The sequence below is a fragment of the Delphinus delphis genome, chromosome 14 (genome assembly GCF_949987515.2).
Source record: "Delphinus delphis chromosome 14, mDelDel1.2, whole genome shotgun sequence".
In the NCBI taxonomy this organism is placed as follows: domain Eukaryota; kingdom Metazoa; phylum Chordata; class Mammalia; order Artiodactyla; family Delphinidae; genus Delphinus; species Delphinus delphis.
The window spans coordinates 30,431,915-30,458,504 of record NC_082696.1 but is presented as its reverse complement, the minus strand read 5'-3'; positions in this window follow the sequence as shown (position 1 = coordinate 30,458,504).

The window sequence follows — 26,590 nt, the reverse complement described above, 5'->3', positions numbered from 1 at the left end:
TTTAGAAGAATTCCTTCAATATTTCAAAATTTGGGGTTTCTGAGAACACAGGTCAGGAGCCGTTGTGCACTAGGCTGCTAGGAGACCTGTCAGTAGGAGAAACAATGCCCTTCCCTGTGTCCACTATCAAGAACTGCTCAGTATTTCTGCCAGCCTGTGAGCCTTTATCGCCCGGTCATTTTAGACCTGAAAGAGAACATTCCATCAGGGAATCAGGTTCTATCATTTCACTGGAATGCAATGTAAGACCACAGAAACTCTAGTACAAACAAATTTACCATGGCTCAGATTAATATCAGATAGCACTTGAATGGTCTGCCCCAGTTGTATTCCCTCTCTGCTAAGGATAAAATAAACAAAAATAAGTTGAAAATTTTGCTAGGAGGCTCAGACCAGACATAAGGAAGAACTTCTGCATTAAGGATACAGAAGAAGTTGTGGAGTTTGCCTCTTGGGGAAAATCTTTAACATTGGCCTGGAAGAGCATATTGGAATGATTAAGATGTGGTTCTGACTGGAGATCGGGACAAGATTCTATGATTTCCAAGGTTTTCTTCAAGACACAAGATTTTCAAAGTTGTTGAAAAGTGACTCTGTGCATGACTCATGGCTATTAAGGTTGTTATTCTTGATCAGGCTACTTTTACATAACAAAGTCAGATTCTCCTCCTTGGAAGATAACTGAGGAGTTGTTAATTCCATCCCTCTTGTTTCACTGATGAGAAAACCTGGGCACCGGGAGTTCATTGTCAGATAGCCAGCAGAAGAGCTGGGCAGACCCCCTGGCTCCCTGTGTCAGTGTCCTTTCCTATACTTTGTTTTTACGAATCACATAAATCTGTTTAAGATGCAGTTCCATTTTATAAGAATTTTGTTTATTTCATAAGCAGTACTGAGACAGAAATATGAGAATCTCTGGGAATTGGCATGGCTAAATATTACAATTTAGAAGAGTAGCTTAGGCAAAGTACAAGAGAGGAAATGCTATTTAGATGAGCTCATTTCTACTCACTAAAAAAATTTAAAAATTAAACTCAAGATCCAACAACTTCTTCCTTCACTTAGCCCAACATCAGAGGCTTACACAGCAACTCCCCAAACAAATCTGTTTCATATATTTCTTCTCCCCAAACTCAGGAATTTCTTTGATGTCTAATCTCACGTTTATTAACTTCCCTTGGAAAAAGTTCTATTTCATCTCTACAAATGCAACATTTCACCTCTCTTTTGTTGTATAATCCTTTAAATGGATAATGCTGCCTGATATTAGAAAACATTCAACAGTTTTAATTGCTAAGTTACAAATTCTTTCTTTCCTTCCTTTCTTCCCTCCTTCCTTCCTCCCCTCCTTCCTTCCTTCCTTTCTTCTGTATCTTGGAGGGTAATTTGTCCATTTCACATAGGAGTCTAGTTGAATTATTCCTCTTGTTTTTTCCATGGGAGCTGTATTTGGAGGACTTCCTCGATCCCACTATCAATCAGAAGTCACGCTTCACAGATTCATTTTCTTATGAATGACTTTAGGAGCGAGCATTTTTAATACATGGGAAGTAAAATTAAAGTAAACTTAAAATTAAAACAGTAAATGATAAAATTCTCACCTAAAGCTGATATTAATATTACAATATCTCTTCTCTTTCTTATTTTGGACTTTTTAGAGTCTTTATTCAGTATCTTAAGAAATCATACTTTCAGTGGACTCCCCCTGTAGGCAATTTCTTAGTTGGTTTGATTTAAAGGCTTCAAAAGCCATTCTTTTCTTTTAATTTTTTTTAAGGTTTTTTGATGTGCACGATATTTAAACTCTTTATTGAATTCGTTACAATATTGCTTCTGTTTTACGTTTTGGTTTGTTGGCCCCAAGGCATGTGGGATCTTAGGTCCCCGACCAGGGAGTGAACCCACACCCCTGCACTGGAAGGCGAAGTCTTAACTACTGGACCACAAGGGAAGTCCCTCAAAAGCCATTCTTATCCCAAATAGTTCTTCTGTTGACCAGTAAGCAACTGAAATCCCAATCATTGGATTCCATTGTTCAGGTTAAGACATCATTGCCAGAAAACTATGCCAGCTGGCATCTGGCAGGGTCAAAATATTAACCCATTATTACCCACAATACCTTAGCTTTATATCCTGGATCTCACCGTGAGACAAAGGAGAGTTACCTTTTGATAATAAATGTAAATGGCCTAGATTGATTATGCTGGGGAAAAGAAGCCCAAGTTGGGCAGTAGCCGTGGAAGATTAGGTGAGAATCTTTGCAAGTTGCCAATTAAAATGAGAGGATGCCAAAGAAACCATCACCGGTCTCCTTACCCTGTTGGGGGGGGGGCTCTATTTATATCACTTTTATCTTAAGCATCCTTAATACGTTTATTTGCTTCTGTTGAAAAGGTCTTCATTGCCATTAATCTATTTGAATCTTCATATTGAGTCAGAAGTATGAGTTACATGTCATTGAGGTCTGCTAGATTCAGAAGGTTTTGGAGTACATGTGCCTTAGAGTAATTAAACATTTTAAAGGGCAAAACAAGAGGGCTAGTAGTCAAATTTTATGGTGGTTTACATGGGTTGGGGGAGGCAAGCAAGGGGTAGAATGTAAAAAACAAGGGAATTTAGGTCATTCTTTAGGTTAAGGATAAACAAGTTGAGAGAATGAGAGGTCTGGCAAGGGTAGTACAAACTAGAAATACACTTTCATCCCAGAGGTGGTCTCCTAGAAATAAGTCACAACTCAGCCCAATCGAGAGACCACTGTGGCCTTGCTTTCACTGCTGTTCTTTTTAGGTGAAGCAACAAAATGCATTTTTATATATCAGCACTTTCATCCTTTTGTGTGTGTGTGCACATTGATTTTGGAAGACACAGATAAACCCTAAGCTATGTATTATATTTCTAACATTCACTTGATGAAAAATGATCATTGCCAGCTAGGATTGGCTATTTATGCCCAGCAGACCAAAGGAATTCTAGTGATATGCAACCACTAGTTTCCAGAAAATGGAATTTTTTTTTTTGTAGGGGAAGAGGCTTCTTTCTGGGCACAGAAATTCTTCTAAAGGTTTGATTTTGGAAGTTGGTTAAACTCTGGCAATCTTACTGTGGAGTGGAGACAAAACCAGAGTGGTGGGTTGGTGGGATTGAAAATAAAACTATTGCCGCTTGCCTCTCTCCGTAGGAGGCTGGATGCCACCTAGATAGGTCATCAGGAAAAATAGTAGCAAGAGTCTGAACAGTTAAATTTTACTTTTGAATTATGGAGTTTGTACAATAATGCTTTAATGACTGTTTTGAAATCAAAATTTGAACACATGTAAAACACATCCACTGAAGAAATATATTTACATTGCTCATGCATTAGTAGTTCATTCTACTATATAGATAGTATATATATATATATATATACTGTGTATATATATATATATACATATATATATTCTGTATCTATACTATCTATCTATATATATCTGTAAATCTTATATATATATCTATATCTCTATCTATGAGAGATTGATTTTAAGGAATTGGCTCACACATGGTTGTGGAAGCTTAGCAAGTCTAAAATCAGCAGAGTAGGCCAGCAAGCTGGAGACCCAGGGAAGAGTCATAGTTCAAGTCCAAAGGCAGTCTGCTGACAGAATTACTTCTTGCTTGGGAAGGTCAGTCTTTTTCTACTAAGACCTTCAATTGATTGGATGGGGCCCATTCACATTATGGAGACTAATTTGGTTTACTCAAAGTCTGCTTTTTTAGAAGTTAATCTCATTTTTTAAAATACTTTCACAGAAACATCTGGAATAATATTTGCTCATTTATCTGGGTACCGTGGCCTAGCCAAGCTGACACATAAAATTAACCATCTCATAGTGCTAAGGCGCAGTTCTAATTATCATAAAAATAGCCATTATCTTATGGAGCTTACATTCTCATGGCATTCAGAGTTTGAGACATGTTGCCACAGATTAAAAAAAAATTTCCAAAGTTAAACCAGTTGGAGGCATTCTTACTCTCACCTTCTGGTTGTGGTTGTGATGATGATGATGGTGATTTTGCATCTTCCTGGGATTGCCTTATGCAAACTAGTCATTGCAGAGGTAGGTTGTTGAGTGATGGCAGTGCTAGAGTCATAAGAATCTTTCTGAAGAATAAAGCTTCCTTTTCTTTATCCTATAGATTGGAGGAGTACAGACTATGATTAAATAACACTTTTCCTGATACTATTAGAAAATTATGCAGGACATCTCTTTGAGCAGAATCAGACTGTGAGGCCCATGATAAAACAGTGGACAGCTGTGATATCAAAGACATATAGGAGCTTTTATGACTCACTGTATATTTACCTGCAAGGGAAATGCCTGAAAGCCTGAAGTATATATTACACATAGTTTGGCTGCACTTAGAGGAAAATCTTGGATTGCCTGAACCTGCTAACTTTTATCAAACAGAGAACATATTGTCCCCTTCCTTCCCACATCCATTGGTGAAGCACAGAAACTTTCCATTCATTTTCCACTTTATTATTATTTTATTTATTTCCTCTTTGCCCACAGTTTGATTTTTCACTTCATTACACCTGTTTTCAAGTGCTAAATGAAATCACTCCTTATCCTTGGGAGAAAATGACAGACAAGAAATGACAGTCATGGAATCTTCCTCTGGATATGGGAGCAGAAATAACTCTCAAAATAAATAGTGACCACCCACAGGTAGCTTCTTCATGAGGCAAGTTGGTGACTTCACAAGATACGCCCTTTCCCACCCATCTGGGATGAGCCAGACCAGAGTGGCCATCTTCTTTGGGGGTCTATAATTATAGTACAAAGATGCATCTATGAAATGCATAAGGTGCATAGATGCAGAAGGTGCATAGATGCAGAAGGTGCATCTATGAAAGCAAACTCTGTCCCGATTTTTTCAAAGACACACTCTACTTTTCCAGATTATCTCAATGGAGGGATCATATTAGAAAAAGTCATAGAATGTCTCTGGAAAGATCCATGGAAGACCTGGTACCATTGTTTCCCCTGGGGTGGGGAGCCGGGAACTCTGGGTAAGGGCAGGGCAGAGGCTTGCTTCTCAATGTACACTTTTTACTATCGAAAATCTGAAAATTTACCACATGCAAAAATTACCTCCTTAAAATTAGCTACTTCCAAACTAATTAGTTAACTAAATTAATAAGATATAATAAAAAAGAAAGGTTAAATAACTGGAAACAGGTGGACCTTCCTCTGTTACTATTTAGCTAACTGCTCTGTTTAACTCTTAAATCACTTATTTCTTCTTTTTTTTTTTTTGTCAGAGAGACTCTGTACCTAAGTAACACTGACCTCCTTGTTCTTTCTCGAACATACCGGGCACATTCCTGCCTCTGATTCTTAGCAAAAACAATTCCAGTGCCTGTAAATATCTCATCTTTATCAGTATGGCTCACTCGTTTACCTACTTTGTCTTGACTCAAATATCTCATTTTCAATAGGGCTTGCTTTGACCACCTTATTTAAAATTGTAATCTCAAGACCCAGAATTCCCCCATCCACTTTATTTTTCATAGTAACTATGTTCTTTTAAAGTATTGTATGATATATTTAACATCTTTACTGTATATATCCCAACAGTAGAACTAAATTCCATGAGGCTTGGGATTTGTCTGATTTGTTCACTGCTTTTCCCCAGCATCTAAATACTGCCTGGCAATCATAGGTTGTTCAAGAAATAACTGTTGAGTAAATGGGAGAGAGAATGAATGCGTTTTGCTTTTCAATTTGTTACTCTTGATTGAATATTATTAAGTGATTTGAGACTAACACATCTAGTTTTAAATTCTATTAATGGTTACTGTTAAACTTTTTGAAAACATTCTTTGATGTATATTTTGAAAATCAAGAATAACCTTCTCTCATTATTGCGAGGGAAAGTGTACGTTTCCTTCTGTTACTTCACAACTCTTCTGCCTAGCCACTATCCTCATCTTTGTGAACAATCTAGATTATTAAGATACTATACTTTTATTTATTGATTTTGAACTTCTGAGAATATTTTGGACATAATCATCCTGTTCTGAGCAAATTTGCTATAATTGTTTAGACTTACCTATGATTACAAGCTTTCAATGCTCATCACCTCAAACAGTCAGGTTTAATCAACTAGAGTAGTTAACTAGTTACTTCAACCAGAAGACTTAAAATAGGGAATTAAGCACTGAAAAAATTCATTGGAGAAGCGAGGGCCAGAGCAAGTCTCTGTGACCTTTGGGAACTGAGGAAGTTGCAATTTACAAGAAACCATCCCATTGCTCCCAGTCTCAGCAGCAGCTGGCAGCACTGAGGCAAGCCATTTGCAGATTTCCCAGAAGCTACTGGGAAACCCCACATCCGCTGTCTGCTCCAGTCCCTGCATCGCCCACTTCTGCTAGAGAAACAGTAATGGCTCTGCTTCTCCCCTTTCTCTGGAATTAATATTTCCTAATGTTCTCTGTGATATAAATGGACAAAGGTTTACCCTTATCCATCTCCAGAGGTCCCTTGATATACAGATTTCTATAAGCCTTACACCTAAAAGAAAGAGAAAGAAAGGGAAAGAATACTGAATTCTTCATCAGAATGTCATCCTTATATTTCTTAAGCCCATTCTAATTTTTTTAACTTTTGAGCTGACAGTGTTTGCTAGTTTATGAAAGTCATTGCTCTAAGTTCTACTCATGGGCACATTTGGTAGGTAAACCCCAGTATTGAGCAAACATATTCTTTCTCAGGTTCTTTGATAACTATGACATGAAGGGCCAGACCTTCTATATCTTCTCCCAAGACAGGAAATATAAAGGTGGGAAATCACAAAGGGACTATACATAATCCACATAATATACCTATACAACTATTTACAAAAACTAGCAACTATTATTATTTTTAATTGATAATTGCCCATTATTTGCTTATAAAGCCTTTCCCTACCAGTGTTACCTTGTCTGCAAGATAAGAATATAGTAGTACTCATTTCATAGGATTGCTGTAAGGACTTCATGAGATTAGACAGAGAGAGAGAGAGAAAGAAAGAGGGACAGAGACAGAGAAGGAGATAGTGTTTGGTAGTAAATGGATAATAAAAGATAGCTGCTATCGTCATCATCATTATCATTACCTTTACTCTTTTCCAGAAAAACTGACAGGTTTATGTGGTAGATTGATAGGCTGGGCTGAATTCTTCATTCCTCTCTGCAGCTTTCTCCATGATCTCTTCATGAGCAGAGTGTGAGTCTTCCCTACTTGAATTTGGACTTGGCCATATGACTTGTTTCAGTCAAAAGCATATGAGCAGAAGTAACAATTTGCCAGCCCTAAGCCTAGGCATTAAGAGCCCTGTGTTTCCACTTGCACCCTTGAATTTCTGCCATTGCCATGAGAAGAGTTCCCTCCCCGGTTGTTTCTGCCCTTTGAACCTGAGCCCCAGAATGAATACATAGGGGCCAAAGCTGCATTGGTCAATCCACAGAATTGCAGTTATAAATAAAGCCATCCAGCCAAGCCCAACCTAGATTATCTGAACCCCATCCCACCTACAGAGGGGGAAGCAATAATAAATGATTGGGTGTGGTTAGTTACGTAGCAATAGTGAACTAATATGCTTCATTTCAGATGTACCTACACAGATGACCTACCAGTGACACAGTCAAGTGATGACACCTGCTCCCTGACTGTATTATATTACATGTTTTGCCCAAATGTTGGCCTGGTTCTCTGTGAACATTGCCCACAGGAGTGCTGTAGGGACTGAGTGAGTGTGGGGAGCAGTAAGAATCGGTGCCAGGTTCTGCCTTCTGTGTTTTTGCCACCTTCAACAGTCTGCCAGCTGGTGCAGCTGCACCCTTTGGGCAAACGATATGATATCCTGGGCATTAGCCTAAATGGTACCGCACATGCAAAGAACCACAGCTGCTGTTTTTGTATTTCTTGCTGTTCTTGGCTCTGCTGCAATGACTGGGGTGGCATAGATTTCTACACACGCCGTGCAGCTTTCCAAGATTCATAGATAGAGGTTGGATCAATGCAGCCACTAATGATGATGACTGTGTATTTGGAAAATAGGCGAGGATCATTTTTGAATAGTCTAATATTCTTTTCTCAGAGTGAAACTTGTTCAAATCAATTAATTACATAAAATGATGGTATAACATCAAATAGATCGTCCTTCCAAGAAAAAATTAAAACCTCGCCTATGTTGTTAACATGTTTTTATATTTTTTAAAGGAGAAAATATCTATTCTTTGCAGAATATTCATAGCATATATGTAGATAAATCCCATAAGTTAGTCATTTAATAAAATCAAATTTATAATTAGTTTCCATATAGTAAAATGGTGATTTGTTTTGCGTGTGTTGCCTGGAATAATTGAAAACCATTACTGATTAGTACATGTGGCTGGGGAATGTAATCCATCTCAAAAATTTCTGAGCTTATTTTGAAATCGAAAAATGAGAGAATATGAATAAATGTTCATCAAATTTATGATCCGTAGCATATATCTATTTCTAGCCCATTGAAAACTTACTCAAAAGTGGGTTTTTGGGCTTCCCTGGTGGCGCAGTAGTTGAGAGTCTGCCTGCGAATGCAGGGGACACGGGTTCGTGCCCCGGTCCAGGAAGATCCCACGGCCGCTGAGCCTGCGTGTCCGGAGCCTATGCTCCGCAACGGGAGAGGCCACAACAGTGAGAGGCCCGCGTACTGCAAAACAACAACAACAAAAAACAAACAAACAAACAAACAAAAAAAAGCAAAAGTGGGTTTTTTATTATTGACATCATTTGCTAGTACTATGGAGATGAGAGAAGGCACAGAGAAAAAAAGAAATGTTATATATATCCAAAGCTCATAATTTAAGAGGATAAAACATAGCCATACTTCAGAGCACTCTCAATGAAAATCTAGACAAATAAATATATAATGTACTTGTTTTCAACACTGGTTGCAAATTAAACACTTGGGGAGATTTTCAAAATTATCAATGCCAAGCCCCACACAAAGCTTTCTAATGTAGTTGGTGCTGCTCGGGACCAAGGAATTAGTACCTTATGGAAGCTCCCCACACAATCCAATGTGTAGGGTTAGGCTCACTATGGTACGGTATTTTGAAATTGTCTTAATTCTAAGGGGATGCTAAAATGGGTACAGTGACTAATTTCAGACTTCTTTAGAGTAGGTTCATAGAGCATTTGAGCTTGTAAGAAGTGTTTTAAAGGAAAGAAGCATGGATTGACATAGACAAGTGTTTTTCTTTTAACATCAATTCTGTGATTTGGGATTTCTCAAGTTTTATCATTTCACCCAGCAAAACTTAGATGAATTAATCAGTGAGATGATGATCTTTTTTTTTTTCGGTACACGGGCCTCTCACTCTTGTGGCCCCTCCCGTTGCGGAGCACAGGCTCCGCACACGCAGGCTCAGCGGCCATGGCTCACAGGCCTAGCCGCTCCGCGGCACGTGGGATCCTCCCGGACCGGAGCACGAACCTGCATCCCCTGCATCGGCAGGCGGACTCTCAACCACTGCGCCACCAGGGAAGCCCAGATGATGATCTTTGACTACACATTTCCTCTATCCATATTTTTACTTGATGTCAATATCGATAGCATTTTCATATCTGTCTCCTTTGGTAGAATTATGACTTGGGTCAGTGATGTGCTGAAGCAGCTCATAGTGGCCTGTAAAAGTTGATTGTGCATGTGTCTTCCTAACTCTATGTTCAGAAACGTCAGGCTGGTAGATTGAAATTAGCCACAGTGAAAGTGTTTACACCACAGACATCGGCAAATGCTAAAAATCAGATACTCTCTCATCCCAAAGATGATTATTAAACATTCGATAGCATTCAACTAACTCCACTGGAAAAGAATTATGGCACATAAATTAATTTTTTAGTTCTTCATCCCAGCTATCTTAAAATTACAAATCTTAATTTTGAAGTACCTATTAATCTGGGGAAAATTGAACTTGCATTTTACAAGAATACCTTTCTGTATTTTTATTTCCTCTTGAGTCTTGCTTCTCATTTTACCCTTACCACCCAAAACAGAAATTCCCACATATTCAATACTGAGAGGAGATTGATTTGTGTTAGCTTAAGAATCATTTTATGTTTTCTCATGCCTGTCTTCATACCATCCCATACCACAGATTTTAGTTTTTCATTTAAGCTTCACAGCAGTCCTTTTTTTTGTTTGATGAGAAAAGATAACCAAGAAAATAAATTAGGAGCCTTATGATTGACCTTATTTTTCTGTTATTCAAGGAAACCCAAAATGAAGCAAAATAACCAAATTTTGCCAAGGAAAACATTTTCAACCATTTCAATTATGTTTTAATTGGCTGGTCCAGCTACCAGATTATCCTCTAATCTCTACAAGAATGCTATTTGGGAAAAGCTGAAATGTGCCCTGCATAGAAGCCACATTCATCCCCTCAGCATATCCTAGTTGGAATGACTTTCTCTCAGCATACTGGAATCAATATTAGAGCAAAATTGGCAGTTCCTGGAAGAACATAATCCACAGATCATATAAAAGCCTAATTCACTATCAGCGTATTATTGAAAAGTCTGAAAAATGTTGTGTGCCTGAATCCAAGATAAATAAAAGTGATGATATTGAGATGTTTGTATAACAAATACCTCTAGGCAATGTGCAGACGTGTATGTACACGCATGTATGTGTGTGTGCATGGTGGTGCATGCGTGCATGACTGTATGTCTCTGTGTATATTAAGTAACACAACAATAGAAGGAGGATAATGGTTTCAATTATTTGGATGGCTTCATGAAAGCATCTTGGGATGTGGGTTTTATGAAGATTACACCCAGAAATAGTCCCGGCTGCTTATCAGACTTGTGGGTTTAGAGACAGGAAAAGGCTTTTCTCATTTGTTTGTTTGTTTGTTTGAATTGAGTCTTGAAAAGTCTGCTATTAAGATGAGGTTATGACATCTTCAGAGGGCCATTTCCAATGTGTTCTCAATCAAGTGGGATAAGAGCTACTGTGTACATTGTTTTTAAAAGGTTATGTGTAGTTACGTTCCTCAAATAGACTCCAGGAAATGCACAAAATAATATGTGTGGCTATGATAACCAGTTGGGTTTGCACCCTTGACTAGTCTCTTCAATAAATTTGGGTTGTCTGGCACTATATTGAATTTACAAAATTAAACCAAGTAAAAGACTGCTAACATCTGTTTCATATGTTAGGACAAGGCCCCCATGAAGGAGCATGCTATTAAAATCCATGTGAATGTGTTCCAGGGGTGACCTCTGCAGCACACATTAGCCATCCTCTAGAGCCTCATTGCTTACAGTATGGGCCCCAGAGCAGCTGCAACACCTTCGGAGAGCTTGCTACAAATGCATAATCTCAGGCCACATTCAGACAACTGGATCAAAATCTGTATTTGAACAAGATTGCCTGATGACTTCTATGGGCATTAAGATTTGAGGAGCACAGGTTTAAATTATCTTATTTATCTAAGAATGGAAGCAAGTGGGTGTATCTATTCAGTGTCTATATCAGGAATACGATGGATACCACAGTATTTACTGGAGTATTTATCAGTAGCTCTAAGAATAGGATAAAAGTGGACTTTATATATGGTGTTTCAGCAATTAGTTAAAATACCATCTATTCATTCCTTCAAAGGTTCCATTGCTAAGATTATTAAACCCATTGTAGGTACTTCAAGATCTCAAGGATTGTACAGTGGTAGCCGGAAGTGTTGCTGTGGCTGCTCAGATAATGTTTTCTTTGAGAATCTACTCTGTGGTGTCACAAAGGTGTGGAAAGATGTCTTCATACTTAACGTGATTAAATGACTGGAAGTAAGGTCCAGTTCATTTATATTCTTCAATCAGACTTTTTTAACAGGAGTCCAAAAAAGAGTAAGACGTATAGTTGACCCTTGAATAACACAAGTTTGAACTTCATGAGTACACCTATATGCAGATTTTTTTGAATAGTAAATATTACTACAGTACTACACGATCTGCTGTTGGTTGAATTCGTGGATAAGAGAATCACATGTATGTAGGGCTGGTTGTAAGTCACATGGAGATTTTCAACTGCACAGAGTGTGGGACCTCTAACCCCTGATTTGTTCAAGGGTGAACTGTAGCTTGCAAGGTCCAACCTGCATCATTTAATTCCACAATGGTACTGATTTACTCAAGAGACACACAGGTAATGAATTTTTAGAGCTGAAATTATTGAGAGAGAGTAAGAGGAAGGAGAGGGAGAGAGACAATGAGAAAGAAAGGAGGATACAGAGTTCTCATACTTTGAAAAGAAAGAGATAGGGAGAGCAAGAGAGGAAGAGACAGGGAGAGAGGGATTGATGGGGAGAAGAGACGGAGAGAGAAGGAGAAAGAGAGAGAAGTAAAATTTGCTACCTAAGATGTCTTCAAAGAGTTGCCCCTACTTGGGCTTCACAAGTTTTGCTGTTACTACAAGCCAATTTTAGTCTGAATGCAAATGAACACATCTATGTTGACCAAACCATTCAAAGTGCCTGAAAAATGAGACTGATCAGTTAAATCAACAATTCCCAAACCATGAGAACTCTGTATCCTTGCGTTCCCACATTAAAACACTTTGATTCCAAAGAGTCATGACAAAAGGAAAACTACAGCCAAAAGCAATTTTTTTCCTACATAGTGTTCTCCTGAATCCCTGTCTTGTTACTGATCTTAGTGAACTTTCAGGATGACCCGGAAGGAAATGAAAAAGACTACAAAACACCATCATCTCTCCGCTTCCTCCCCAAAGCAGCCTGTAGTCAGTTCCCAGCTTTCTTGTTATGGGGTCTCACCCCTGAACTCTCCAGAGCAAAAGGGTCTCCCTCACTCACCAACACCCGCTCCATCCTCAAACAGAGGAAGATTCTCCCAAAGGCCCAGGAACCTGAACACCTGGGGACCTACCTGTTAAGAACACAGGGCTCTGGCAGCAGAGAAACCAGGGTTTGTGTTCCAGCTTAGAAGCTTGGTGGCGTTGGGCAAGATGGTTTTTCCATCTTAGTTTCCTCATCTATAACAAAACATCTATTTCAGACGATGTCATGAATATTATACACAAGACTGTAATTCAATAACTTAGAAAATGTTTATTATGTATGGTAACTCTCCATCCTCCCACCCTACCTCCAAGTTCCTTTTCCCTCTTTGTTTCCTCTCTTTCAGTCTGTTTCTCCCTCTCTCTTTTTTTGCCCATAGTCCTTTCCCTCTTCCTCCAACCTTCACCATTCTTCATGTTCAAGACAAAAAGCTCACAAGCAAAATATTACAAGCCAAAATTATGTTTAGCCAAAAGACTCTCAGGAGCCCCAAAGCCTGTAAGTCTGCAGGGACCATCAATCATTTCTTCCCTTCCTGGTTAATGACCCATTTATTTCTGCAACCAACAGGTCCTTCTCAACTTCCCACCAGCATTTTTGATGCTCAGGCTTAAGAGGAACTGGCTTAGAAGCTGTATGTGGTACTTTTCACCTTAAGCTGAATCACTGTTCCAATTACCCTCGATCTTTTTGATTGTAGTTGTTTTACGCCATTATCAGACCTGAGTGGACTTCTATTATCTCCTGTATCTCCTGACTTCTCCTTCTCCATCCCACACAGAGATTTTTCTGTAAAGATTAAGTGGAGGTGGCAGTGAGACCGATATTTTCACAACAGTGCCTGAAATTTTAGCAACTAGAATTCCAACTGCAAGCCCAACACGACCATCCTTAGAGTCCCCATGCTGCCCGAGAACAGGTTGATGTCCTCTTTCACTGCAGCACTTTCCAAATTCCTGTTCTGGCTCTGAGTTGAATGGATCAATTGTCATAAAATAGTTTGGTGTGAATAAGTCTTAGAGTACTGAGTTTGTGACTGAGTTAATTTTTATAATATCAGTTAGAATGCTTTATAGTCTAGTCTGGTGGTAGTGTCTCTCTCATTTGCTTGCACTCTGATGTGCTTTGCAGGAGAGAATAGAGTTGCAGGAAGTTGCTCCAAAATGATGACCAGCAGCCTCTGACCACCAAGTAAGAGAGACTGCTACTGAGAGACCATTAACAATTGTGGAGATTCTAAATCATTGAAGCACTTGACAAAAGAGAGTCTGTGGATCATATGAAAATCCACATATGCCCAGGAGAGCATACTGAGCACGTAAATGTTCTTGCATACATGTGTCACTGAGAAGAGAAGTGTGTGAGCCACTGTTTTGGAGTAAGAGACAACAGAGAAGAATTCAGTTTCAGCCTGAAGTGGCTTATTTAGCCACTGGCCATCAGAAATGTAGACATAACACACCATTGTAAAGCAATTATACTCCAATAAAGATGTAAAAAAAAAAAGAAAAAAGAAATGTAGACAGCATCACATTTCCCTTTGACCTAGATTTGTAATGACGGGATGCACCGAATTCCTTCGCTCAAGTGAAATTTGAATGGTTCGGTAGAACTCTAAAGTGTCAGAAGGTGTTTTACCGGGCTTCCCTGGTGGCGCAGTGGTTGAGAGTCCGCCTGCGGATGCAGGGGACACGAGTTCGTGCCCCGGTCCGGGAAGATCCCACATGTCGCGGAGCGGCTGGGCCCGTAAGCCATGGCCACTGAGCCTGTGCGTCCGGAGCCTCTGCTCCGCAAGGGGAGAGCCTACAACAGTGAGAGGCCCGCGTACCAAAAAAAAAAAAAAAAGGTGTTTTACCATAGTTAAATTTCTTGACGGGATAAAAAAATTTATTGTTGAGCCATCAAAACTGCTGAAGAGGAAACCTGTATGTGTTATACACCCCCATACCACTTGATTGTTGAGTAAGGAAGAAGTGTGGAGGTCTTCAAATAGGATGGGAAGACTTTAAACGTGAGTACTGTGTGCTTATTGTTGCCTAGAGTGGACCCTTTTTGCCCCTCCATTTATGTGCAAAATGAAGTTGGATGTGGTTGGTCATGTGATTTTTAGCTAAATTAGATTGTCCATGGGAGTCAGCTTCTTTGGTCTATAACTGAGACCTTAAATGCCATTTTATAAACACTGAAAAAGAAGTCTCTCTCTAGGTAAATGTTAGTAGAGCAGGAATTTGGGGGTGCTAATTAGTAGGTCTTATAGATTTTATACTTTGAAAACATACTATTTCATAACCTAGCATGGTATCCAATACAGGAAAATTAAAGAAAAATTCACATGCAGTAAGAGTAGTATTCCTACAGCAGGAAATAATTATGGTCAGCAATGTGACAGTAAAGTCATCCCAAAGTTGGCTGACTATGGTGGATTAAGTTCACATCTGGCTAGTAGAGACTATCCCCAAAATGATTCTGGGAATGCAGGGAAGCCTTTGACAGGGCTGTGGCTTTGCTCTGTCTTTGTGAGCATCAGCTGACAGGACTTCATCAATACATTCATTATGACATCATATGTGGATGCACAATTTGTGGGCCAAGAAGTCTGAGAATCCCCGGGGCAAAGGGAAATTCCACAGATGTCCATGGTCTTGGATGCTCAGTGAGTAAACTCTGGTTTTTAAGCAGTTCCTAGAGCCTGAGAAATAGTTGGTCATGACCCAAGCCTACACCCTTCAGCCTGAGCTTTCTCAGGGAGGGTTGGATATATCTGCAAACCCCACACCGCCCGACATGTCCCTAATACCTTACAGCAAATGAGATTAATATGGCAGGAGATGTTCTGTAATTAAACTCTTTAATGGAGAATGTTCATGTAAGGAGCCAGAAAGCTAGGATACCGATGCGCTGTCTCATTGATGCCAGTTAACACCCTGTCATAACACTGGCATGCGTGAGGCACGAGCCCAACCTTGATCCGGAAAAAAACTAGTAAATTTCAAAAATTCTTATGCCTGAATGAATAAACCTTCATTATTATAATATTTTAAGTATTATATGGAAAGATGCACTTTCATCTTGGTAGCGATAGATAGATAGATAGATGATAGATAGATAGATAGGTAGTTAGATAGATAGGTAGGTAGGTAGATGGTCATCTACCCTGGACACACTGTCTACCTTTCCTATATTAACTAACTCTCATAACTCTGTCAGAATTCTGGCTGTTACCTAAACTAAGCTTATTTCCTTTCATCATACCTTCATTCTGCATCATTTCCACTACTGCCCCAGCCCAGTCTCTGTACTTCTCCTTTAAGACAACTAAAAAGATATGATTAAATTTCTCTGAAGGATCTGACTAGACAATGACTCTGTCTTCCTTTAGCTTCCAGGATTTTGTTTTCACCTCTGTCACTTCACATTCCCTTCCATCTTGTGACATGATCATTGTGTACATGCTCAAAAGTACGGTCTGTGCACTTAAATGTATACTAAATTTTGGAAGTGACCTGTTAGCTTTTATTGCAGGCAAACTTTGCTTGTAAAAGACAAAACTAATCTGTATGTTTCACTTAGTGAACTCGGCTTCTCTTTTTCTGACTGAACACAGTCAATCAAAATAGTATGTGCAGAGCCAGGTAAAGTAAGGGCCATGTGCAGAATGATTATATTTGTAAAGTGACCCCTAGTGCCATAATCCCTCTCTTTGGCAATAATATCCATGGACCTCAAAATCAGAAAGATCTGTATCTCCTGTAGAGAGGGCTCACGAAGATAATGCTTTTTGGCCTATTGAAATGATTCTAATTTAATTTTATTTTTTTGAGCTATGTGATGTCAAGTTAGATATATGAAGAACATAAAGAAATGAATGGTATTCTCTTAACTAGACATACCCTTAGTTCTAAATGGACCGTTTCAACATCAAACATGTTTAATTTGTCAAACGTAAGTGGAATATAGGGGTTCTTTCGGCAGCTACTAATTTGTATGTCTGCCTGTACCCAAGGTGTATATTACTCTCTTATGACCCCATCCTATGTAAATAATGTGTACATTATTGACTCCTAATGAAAATTACTAAATATTAAAGTGCTACTTTACCTGACTCTGCACATACTGTTTTGATTGAATGTGTTCAGTCAGAAAAAGAGAAGCCAAGTTCACTAAGTGAAACATACAGAGCAGTTTTGTCTTTTACAAGCAAAGGTTCCCCGTATTTTCTCACTGTATATGTTTGTGAAAGCATGAATAAACCTACAATGATGTTATGAAAAAGATGAGTATTTAAAGAAGGACACTAAGAAATGAAAGTTTTAGCAAGGCAACTCGTTCTTATATTGAACCTACAATTTCCATTACAAATTATGGTCTTATTTAATGTCTGCTTTAAGAAAAATCATTGTACCAAGCTAAGTTTGCTTTAACTGATAGGTATAGAAGCTTTGTTGTTTCATGTAATAAGAATTCAGTGCAACATTTCATTTTAAGTGAAAATGAGACAAAAAGCAGTTAATACTTACATTGCCGGTCAAAGCTGTTCTATACTATTATGAAACACAAGACTTATTTTAATATATATTTACCCAAAATAGTAAACATATTTCAGTGACAATGTAGCATCTTATAAAGAACATGGGCTTTGACATTCGACAGACCCAGATTCAAATTATGCTTTTGCCGCTTAATAGCTGTGTACCGTTGGGTGACAAACTTAAACCAAGCCTCAGATTCCTCCTCTATGAAAAGAGAATAATGATCCTTTTAAAAAAGCTATAGTGACATGCTCAGTGAAGCACTATTCATACTAACAAAACTGGAAAACAACCTCAACGTCCAATTCTAGTTGCATTCATCAGCTCACAATAATGCATGTAAAAAACATCTCCAAACTCAGTGGTCTGCAACGGCAGGCATTTATTTAATGCTCATGTATCTGCAGATAAGTTGAGATTGGCTGATTTAGTCTAGCCTGGAATGGGCAACTCTGCATTGGTGGTACTTGGATCCAAGGTCCAATTTGGGTTCTGATTTGTTCCCATATGGGCTTACTTGGGGGTCCAAGCTGGAAGGACAGCAGCTGCCTATAGTGAGTCATCAAAGCATTAGAACCAAACTAACTTGGTCAAGCACAATTAACAACTCCGTTTGCATAAAATACATTAACTTCCATTGGCCAAAATAATTTCCATGGCCAAGCTCCATATCAACAAAATTAAAAAGTTATCTACAGTAGGAGAGGAGGAAAGTAAATATTTACTGTGCAATAATCCAAGTTATCACAGTAGCTAAGTAGTAAGTGATTTAATGATTAAGCAACATTCATAGGATGAAAAGCTATCTATCCATTTAAAAAATTGTAATAGGGAAAAAAAGCATAGTAATATGCTTAGGATCTATTTTCAAGAGAAAAATTACACTGTAAAAACACATGTGCATGGAAGATTTTGGAACAAAATATTAACAGTGATTATCTTTGAGGAATGCTCTGTTAGATGATTTTGATTTCTTCCCTTGTACCTACTCTTCAGTGTTTTCCAAGTCAGCTGGATTGATTACATATTATTTTTGTCATTTTGTCAATTCAAACAGTTAATTCGTAAAACTTATTTTTCCAACTTTGAAAAAACATAACTTCTTATTTGGGGCAACAGAAAACAACCACATTAATATGTTTTAAATGAGAAAATAAATGTGAATATGTTGTAAATTATAAAGCAGAAAAAGTAAGGGATTATTTTGATAATTTGGACTATGTTTCAAATTCCAGTATTCAATATTTTAAGTGGTTTTTCCTGAGAATACAAAATTGTCTTTATCTTATTCTCATTCTTAAAGGATAGTTTTACTGTGCATAAAGTTCTAGGTTGACATTTATTTTCTTTCAAGCTTAGAAGATATTATTCTGGTTTACAGTGTTGCTATAAGAAGTCTGCTTCAGTTTATTTTTATTTGTATGAAGTTATTTTATCTTGTCTGTATTTTAAGGTGTTTTTGTCTTTGATGTTATTCTGTTTCATTGCAATGTGTCTAGGTGTGCTATTTTTTTTAAGTTGCTTAATATTTATTGGATTTCCTGGAGCTAAAGATTGTTATATATCAATAATACTAGAAAATCCTAAATAATTAAATCTGTGAATATTTCCTTGTTCCCATTCTCTCTCTCTCTCTCTCTCTCTCTCTCCATCTGAACCTTCAGTTACATGCGCTGTCTTCTGTTTTGCTTAATTATCTTTCAGATGTTTAATCTCTTTGGCCCCATCCTGTATTCTCAGTGACACCTTTATTTTCAGATTCTTTAACTTCCTGGTGACTTTTAAAAATATCTCTTGTCCTTCTTCATAAACTTGATATTTTCTTACTTCTTGAAACATGTGGCTGTTATTAATTTCATAGTCTTTATGTGTCTTTCCAAAATCTACAACATTTTGAGTTGGATTTTTCTGGCGATGTTCACTCATAGTTGCTTGTATGTCTTCAGTCTCCTTGTGAGGATATTCTTTCCTAGTTCATCTATTCATGTGGCACATTTTGGAAGCTTTTGGTTTTAGACTACCTCTTTGCTCTTATATCTCCCCTTGCACAGACTCCAGGTTTTGTATCTGCTCTGCCCATGCAGCTGAGCCACCAGGTATGGCAGATGCCCTCATGGTAAACAGTGATTTTGGAACTTGTCTACTTTTCTGTGTTCACACCTTTTTGACATCTGCCTATCAAGATCTTGACTTTCTCATGAGCTCAGACAAGATATACAAAGATATATCATTAAAAAAGTTATTCAGTATTTATGGGTATTATTTTCTGGAAGAGTTTTTCTGGACAACTAACCTACCATATTTTCAAAAATAAAAGTACCTAATCATCTTTTAAATTATTTGTTTTCTCTAGAAAAATGAAAACCCTTCACGGATATGTGCTATGGTATGCATGTAGAAATCCCCAAAACCAAACCCAGTACCTGGCACATATAAGGCAATGAAGGAATAAGAAAGAAATGAATGGCGCCAATCATATAATCTTATCGCACAAGGTCTTTGAAACTACAAATAATTCAAGATATATGACATTACTATTTCCCCAAGGGATTTGGAAGTCATATTGAGTTTCTCATTTTACTATAAAGGTATCTAAAAGAAATTGCATGGGGCTTCCCTGGTGGTGCAGTGGTTGAGAATCTGCCTGCCAATGCAGGGGACACGGGTTCAAGCCCTGGTCTGGGAAGATCCCACATGCCGCGGAGCAGCTGGGCCCGTGAGCCACAACTGCTGAGCCTGCGCTCCACAACAAGAGAGGCCGTGATAGTGAGAGGCCCGTGCACTGTGATGAAGAGTGGCCCCCGCTTGCCGCAACTAGAGAAAGCCCTCGCACAGAAACGAAGACCCAACACAGCCAAAAATAAATTAATTAATTTAACAAATAAATAAAAAGAAAATAAAAGAAATTGCATAGCCCAGTGAAAATGTAAATTATCTGACGAAATAGAAAAGTCAAAATATTGCTAAAAATCTATAATTTTTGCATAACTAGATTTTTTTTTAATTTATGGCGACTGGCAGAGAGAGTGCAATTTGATATTAGACTATTATGCTTTAATTGCCTAGCTTTGACTTAATTGTTTGCACTCAAGAAAAGGACAATCTGATAGGTATCTTTATCCCTATCTTTGCTTAATTTGGTAGCAATTTTCTGTCCTCTACACAAATGAACCCATGTGATAGAGGGGAAAAAGCAATTTATGCTAGAAACTCCTATATTTTAAGGAAAGTTTTTGGGACTGGATCCTAGAGGAAGATTTGAGGCATATTAATTTATTTTCAACTTTTATTGACTATGTATGGCCTGATCATTAAAAAAAACTTACTTCCAAGGTTTTTATTTTTTATATTTTTAGGGTTTATGTTTTAGAATAGTCACAATATTTGTAAAGCCAAGCATTTAAGTATGGAAAGAGACATGAAACTTTTATATACTTTTACTGGGATGATAATAGTCTTCTCTAAAAAAAAAACTACATTGATGAAAATTCCTGGGAAAAGGGCAGACCTGTGTCAGTGTGTGTGTGCGTGTGTGTGTGCATGCATGTGTGTGTTGTGTCTACCTGTGTGTTTATACTTGTTTGCGGTTCACATATTTTGTGGTTGTATTATCCAAAGTTTGTTCCCTCCCTTCTGATGAAGACTTGCATTCCAGCTTCATTGCAGTGTGCAGTTCTTCTGTGTGGTTTGCTTTTTCTTGCATCTGAAAATAATTTGGGAGAAACAGAAACATAAAATTTGATCTGGCCTGAAAAATCTCCCCGTTTGTCTTTAAAATGTGACCAGTCCAGCCATTTCTATATAAGGATAAAGAGTCAAAGACAGGCTAATCCAGGAAAAATGTGAACCTGAAGATTTCCTCAAATCTGATATTTGGACAAACCAATCCCAAAATATCCAAGATTTATTCCTTGGCTCTGAGAATTGCAACATCATACGAATAGTTCTTTTCCCATTATTGGCCGTTCTTTTGCTTGTTCACACTTTGCCATCGAGGTTTTCTTCTTAAGATTCTTGAGAAAGCTTGAGTTTAACTAGAATGAACACTGCTCTCCCAAAGTCCCAAGAGGTGGAAGTCAAAATGGTTTTATGTTCAGGCATCAGTGCAAAATATTTAAGTCTGGAGGACTTCACTCCAAAATTAGACCAAAAATAGAAACCATTTTCTAAACTATGGACCATTCAATTGAAGGCAACATCACCCAGGCATATTTACAAAAGTTTTGAAACTATGGTGTGTGATTATCATAATGTTCAATGGGAAAGTAGGATCTAAAATTACATGATGCTACATTAGTACAACTATGATTTTTTAAAAGCTAGGATAGAAAAATAAATCAGGTAAAAATATACCATAAAACTGTTAATAGTCATTATCTTTTTGTTTGCAGAATATGAGATTTTTTTTAAAACCTTTGTTAATTTAAAAAATTTAGTAGTTAAGTATTTTTCTGATTTTATTTCTGTATTGATTCGTATATTTATTTTGAAGGGGCAGAGTGTCAAGGCAGAACAAGTTTCCAGGGACCTGAGTTCAGATTCTGTTCCTTACCATCTACTAACAAGGGCTCCATACTGGAATCTTTCAAAAAATACTGTTTTCCTGAAACTGTATCTCATTTCATACCTTATGCTGGTGATCCATAGAAAATGTATTTTTTTCTATTCCTCTTCTATAGGAAAGTGGGTAGTTATTTAGAAATATATTTGTATTGAGAGATGTCACAAATCACGTGTTTTACTTTGAAGTGACATTTCAGATGAAAATGTTTGCCTTGATGACCCAAAAGAGGGTGGGTCTGACAGAGGGTAAGGTGATTGCCCTGCTTGATGTGGAGAATAAGTGCCAATATGTGGTACAGAACAATGAAAGCACAGGTGGGTTATGAACCATCACTTTGATGGGTTTCTGCGTGTTAGTTTTTTCCACTTCAAGGCACATTTCTCTAAATGTTGGATATTGCTTTAAATCCCCAGGCTAGTGGCATTAATTCATCATAGCAAATACCTCATGTGGAATTATTTACCCAATAACTGAGTATATTTTCTCTCAACCCAACGTTTTACATCTCCATATCCAGTCAACATAGTTCTAAAATAAAATAAAACCATGAAAATTTCCAGAATTTTCAACTCTAATGTACACCCTGGTTCTGATTTTCAACTGTGGTAATCCAGTTTTTAACATAAACTGTAGAATGTGCCTTTAATCCATTAGAAGTTGCATATTTTTCTATTCCTTGCTCTCTTTCAACAGAAATATTTCCCTCTAACCAAAGGCTGATGCCTTCTGGTACCTTCAAGTAATACCTACAGTGAATATGATTTCTTAGAAGTTTTTTTTTTGAAAAACGTTATAAAATAGTCTACACAGACCACAAACATTCCCCTGCAACATAGGGCAAATTCTACACAAGTCTCATTAAGAGCCTACCTGTTTAGATTATCCAGTGGAGAGTTATGCCAGTGGTTTGTCTGTGGAATTCCAGCCTGTGCCACTTAAGGCAGAGCAGTTACCTTAATTTTTTTCAGAGGACATTTGTCTTCAGCACTCTGGTTGAATTTTTTCAAGGAGAAAGACATTTCTCAAGCAGGAAACATCCTTATGGATATTGGAATCAATATGAAGTTGGAATCATAGTCACCTATGGAAACCTGGGCATTTTTAGGTAAATACTGGTAAATATTCTGAAAGGCCATTGGCATCACTCAATCTAGAGGTTCAGATGGGTTTTATTCAAGATGATTTTAGACTTTATATTTTAGTTGACGGAGGCTAATGGATAAAATTTTAGGTGAAAACAAATATTGTTGCGTTATTGTACCTTATTAAAGATTTTAACATTCTGTATTATAAGTAACTTATTGACCCAGTTTGGGTACTGGGCTCACTACTTGACCCATGAGGAAGCATATACCTCCAAAGTAAAACTGGGGTGCTATTACCAGATGAATGGGAATGAAAGCTGAGAAGGCAAAAAAAATTGTCCAGTCTTTTAAATTTATTTCACCTGTTTCATAAGTCACGTATATGAACGAAAAATAGTGGCCTTTTCCCACAACTGCTGATTTATTTGAAATATTTTAATCTTCTTTTTCTCCCTCCCTTCCTCCCTTCCTTCCTTCCTTCTCTCCTTTCTTAATTCTTTCCTTTTCTCCTTCCTTCCTCTCTTCCTTCTATTAGGGACACACAGGCATTTCAAAGCACAAGACTGAATGTACAGACGCAGTTCAAGTTAACAATTGAGACTCAGAATCAAATCAAACAACAATTCATTTATCAGAGCTTTTTCAGTTTTGTGGCTTGCTACAAAGTCATTAGATATCTGTGAAGAATCAAGCTATCTTTTCTTGTAAGAAAGCCGTACGTGCTCTTTCAAATTTTAAAAACAGATTTTTTTCAGTTTCAAGTATTTTCCCAAATGTGTTTCTTAAAACTTTGTACTCTGCTACTATAAAAACAATTATAGAGTTAGAAAAGTATTTTTAAAAGAAAAAAATTATGAAAATGGTCTAGGACTTTTAATTTGTGTCTTGTGCTCAGGGCTGCTTTTAGTTATTGAATAAAGACATTTTTCTGCTATTAAAATTAGTCCAAATTTATATAATGACATTAAATATATGTATTTTTAAATGGCATCCTAAAAACTACTAGAACTTTTATGTTGCCCAGATGAATAAGCTAGAGAATTTTGTTACGTGGCACCGAAACTTTCCTGGCGGCTGTTGTTGTCAGTATTAGAAGTTTCACGAATAAAATATATTTTGTCTTTCTTTTATTTCCCCCTGAAACGCATTGCCTGAAAAACCCGTTTATATTGTGCATCTCTTACCTATTGGCGGAATTTGTTATATTATCATTAGGTCAGAAGATGTTATATAAGCATGGGGTGGGGGCACTTTATGACTATGCATCACTGACCCAGTAGAATCTTTCCAAAGAAAACAGGTTAAACTTGATTGCAGTTAAGATGATTCACATCTTTTACATCCAATCACATATGTAAAGAGGTCATTTTCTACTCAAGTAATAAAGTTAATGGAGCTCATTTCAAACTCTCTCTTTAAAATGAGAATGCTTATACAGTATAGAGAGGTAGGAGTTCAGTCAAAATTGTCAGTAAGAGACTTCCACTTCTTAGAATATAGAGTAGACATATTTTTCCTTATTTTTCTCACTATGAACAATTAAAAGTTCTGGTCACTATGTACAAAACAAACATAGGAAGACTCTGAAAGGTGAGAAAAGAAGGTAGACTGACTAGGGACCTCAGGACCTAAGAAACAACACAGTGGTGAGTTCTCTCTATTTTCCTTTTGCCTTATACATCCCAGACTTGGAGCTAAAGAAACTGGCAACTAAGAAACACAAATGGGTACAAATTTTAAAAACCCTAGCAGCCAAATAAATAAGTTTTTAAAAATTCATTAAAAAAAAAAAGCCTACTCTCTTTAGCTAAAGGATCATGAACAGGGCAGTCTAGCAAGACAAATTTTTTAGACAAAAGCTGCTCTACTTCAACTAAATACCACAGGGAAAAAACTGTGATTCCACTCCCCACTCATGCCAGCAAAGGCTGACAGGGGAGTCTAGACTTCCACCATCACCAGGATGTAAGGAGAGCCCTCCAACACTAAGGTGTTGTCAGAGGAAGCCTAGTGGAACATCAGGACTTTCACCATTGCCCAGCAGTAATGAGACCCCACCCTCTGGTATCACATGGGAGAGCAATAGGAAGCCCTCCCATCTCTACCAGCCAGGTGGTATCAGATGATGCTAGTGGGGAGGCTGAATTCTCATCCATGCCTAGCAGTGATAAGGAGCTCCTTCTCTTTTTAGAAGTCAACAGAGGCTAGGCAGAAAACAAGAAACACTTCTAGCAGTAATGAGGTGACACATGCACTTCACCTGCCAGAGTAGTGTCAGAAGAAGCTAACTGAAGCAAATGAAATTACCAGGGACATAGAGGGACATTACATAATGTTAAAAGATCAATTCTCCAAGAAGATATAGCAGTCCTAAATTCATATGTACTAAAAACAGAGCAACAAAATATGTGAAACAAAAACTGGTAGAACTACAAAAAGAAATAAGTCCACAGTTATAGTTGATTTCAATACCCTTCTCTCAGTAATTGATAGAACAACTAAACAGGAAGTCAGCAAGGATATAAAAGAACTCAAAAACACCACAAACCCACAAGCTCAAGTTGACATTTATAGAATACTCCACAACCAACAGCAGAATATGCACTTTTCTCAAGGACCCATAGAACATATACTGAGATAGACCACATCCTGGGCAGTAAAACAAACTACAGCAAATTTAAAATAATTAAAATTATACAAAGTGTGGTCTCTAGCCACATTGGAGTCAAACTAGATACCAATAACAAAAAGATAACAGGAAAACCTCTAACCACTTGGAAACTAAACAACACATTTGAAAACATGAGTTAAAGAGGAATTCTCAAGGAAAATAAAAAATACTTGAATTGAATGAAAATTAAAAGACAACATATCAAAATCTGTGGGACATAACGAATAGTTTTAAGGGGAAATTTTATAACACTAAATGTTTATATTAGAAAGGAACAAATATCTCAAATCAATAATCTACACAAATAAATTTAATAACTTAGAATAAATGGACCAGATTCTCAAAAAGCACAAGCTACCACAATTCACTCAATATGAAATATAGAATTAGAATAGTCCAAAATCTATTAAGGAAATTGAATTCATAATTTTAAAACTAATTATACAGAGTGTGAAAGAATAATTCATTATACCCAATATTTTTCAGAAAATAGAATAAGAAAAAAACATTTACCATTTAGTTTTATGAAGCTGATATTATTCTGATACCAAAACAATGCTAAGATACTAAAAATAATAATAATAATAAAGACTAACAACCCTTACGAATGTAGATGCAAAAATTCTTAAAATATTAGCAAATAGAATACAGCAAAATATAAAAAGAATTATACATCATGACAAAGCAGGGTTTATTTCAGGGCTACAAGGCTAGTTCACTATTTGAAAATTAATAGTGTAATCCACCATGTTAATAGACTGAAAGACAAAAAAATCACATGATAATATCAATTGATGCAGAACATGTACTTGACAAAAATTCAGTATTCATTCATGATAAAAGCTGTCAGAAAATGAGGAATAAAGGGGAGTTTCC